A 2,500-nucleotide genomic window follows, 5' to 3' on the forward strand; every position below is an offset into this window, starting at 1 on the left:
ATGATGATGTCACTATAGTGATAATGTCATAATGTTGTTTATGTCATAATGGTGATGATGTCATAATAGTGATGATGTCACAATGGTGAAGATATCATACTTGTGATGATGATGATGATGATGATGATGATGATGATGATGTCATAATGATAATGTTGTCACAATAGTGGTAATGTCATAATGGTTTTCATGTCATAAGGGTGATGATGTCATAATAGTGATGATCTCACAATGGTGAATATATCATAATTTTGATGATGATGATGATGATGGTGATGATGATGATGTTGATGATGATGATGATGTTATAATGATAATGTTGTCACAATAGTGATAATGTCTTAATGGTGTAAATGTCATAATGGTGTTCATGTCATAATAGTGATGATGGTTCAATGGTGAATATATCATAATTTTGATGATGATGGTGATGATGATGATAATGATGATGATGTCATAATGATAATGCTGTCACAATAGTGATAATGTCATAATGGTGTTCATGTCATAATGGTGATGATGTCATAATAGTGATAATGTCACAATGGTTAAGATTTCATAATTGTGATAATGATGATGATGTCACAATAGTGATAATGTCATAATGGTGATGATGTCATAATAGTGATAATGTAACAATGGTTAAGATTTCATAATTGTGATGATGATGATGATGATGATGATGATGATGATGATGATGTCACAATAGTGGTAATGTCATAATGGTGTTCATGTCATAAGGGTGATGGTGTCATAATAGTGATGATGTCACAATGGTGATTATATAATAATTGTGGTGATGATGATGATGATTATGATGATGATGATGATGATGATGATGATGATGATGATGGTGTCATAATGATAATGTTGTCACAATAGTGATAATGTCATAATGGTGTTCATGTCTTAATGGTGATGATGTCATAATAGTGATGATCTCACAATGGTGAAGATATCATCATTTTGATGATGATAATGATGATGATGATAATGATGATGATGATGTCATAATGATAATGCTGTCACAATAGTGATAATGTCATAATGGTGTTCATGTCATAATGGTGATGATGTCACAATGGTTAAGATTTCATAATTGTGATAATGATGATGTCACAATAGTGATAATGTCATAATGGTGATGATGTCATAATAGTGATGATGTAACAATGGTTAAGATTTCATAATTGTGATAATAATGATGATGATGTCACAATAGTGATATTGTCATAATGGTGCTCATGTTATAATGGTGATGATGTCACTATGGTGAAGATATCATAATTGTGATGATGATGATGATGATGATGATGATGATGATGATGATCATGATGATCATGATGATCATGATGATGTTGTCATAATGATAATGTTGTCACAATAGTGGTAATGTCATAATGGTGTTCATGTCATAATGGTGATAATGTCATAATAGTGTTGATGTCACAATGGTGAAGATATGATTGTGATTATGATGATTATGAGGATGATGATGATGATGGTGTCATAATGATAATGCTGTCACAATAGTGATAATGTCATAATGGTGTTCATGTCATAATGGCTATGATGTCATAATTGTGATGATGTCACAATGGTGAAGATATCATAATTGTGATGACGATGATGATGATGATGATGATGTTGATGATGTCATAATGATAATGTTGTTGCAATAGTGATGATGTCACAATGGTGAATATATAATAATTGTGATGATGATGATGATGATGATGATGATGATGATGATGATGATGATGATGATGATGATGTTGTTGATGATGTTATAATGATAATGTTGTCACAATAGTGATAATGTCATAATGGTGTTCATGTCATAATGGTGATGATGTCATAATAGTGATGATGTCACAATGGTGAAGATATCATAATTGTGATGACGATGATGATGATGATGATGATGATGATGATGTCATAATGATAATGTTGTCACAATAGTGATAATGTCATAAAGGTGTTCATGTCTTAATGGTGATGATGTCGTAATAGTGATGATCTCACAATAGTGAATATATCATAATTGTGATGATGATGATGATGATGATGATGATGATGATGATGATGATGATGTCATAATGATAATGTTGTCACAATAGTAATAATGTCATAATGGTGTTCATGTCATATTGGTGATGATGTCACAATGGTGAAGATATCATGATTGTGATGATGATGATGATGATGATGATGATGATGATGATGATGATGATGATGATGATGTCATAATGAAAATGTTGTCACAATAGTGATAATGTCATAAAGGTGTTCATGTCTTAATGGTGATGATGTCATAATAGTGATGATCTCACAATAGTGAATATATAACAATTGTGATGATGATGATGATGATGATGATGATGCCATAATGATAATGTTGTCACAATAGTGATAATGTCATAATGGTGTTCATGTCATAATGGTGATGATGTCATAATAGTGAATATGTCACAATGGTGAAGATATCATAATTGTGATG

This window comes from Pseudophryne corroboree, chromosome 3 (assembly GCF_028390025.1).
Source record: "Pseudophryne corroboree isolate aPseCor3 chromosome 3, aPseCor3.hap2, whole genome shotgun sequence".
NCBI classification, from domain to species: Eukaryota; Metazoa; Chordata; class Amphibia; order Anura; family Myobatrachidae; genus Pseudophryne; species Pseudophryne corroboree.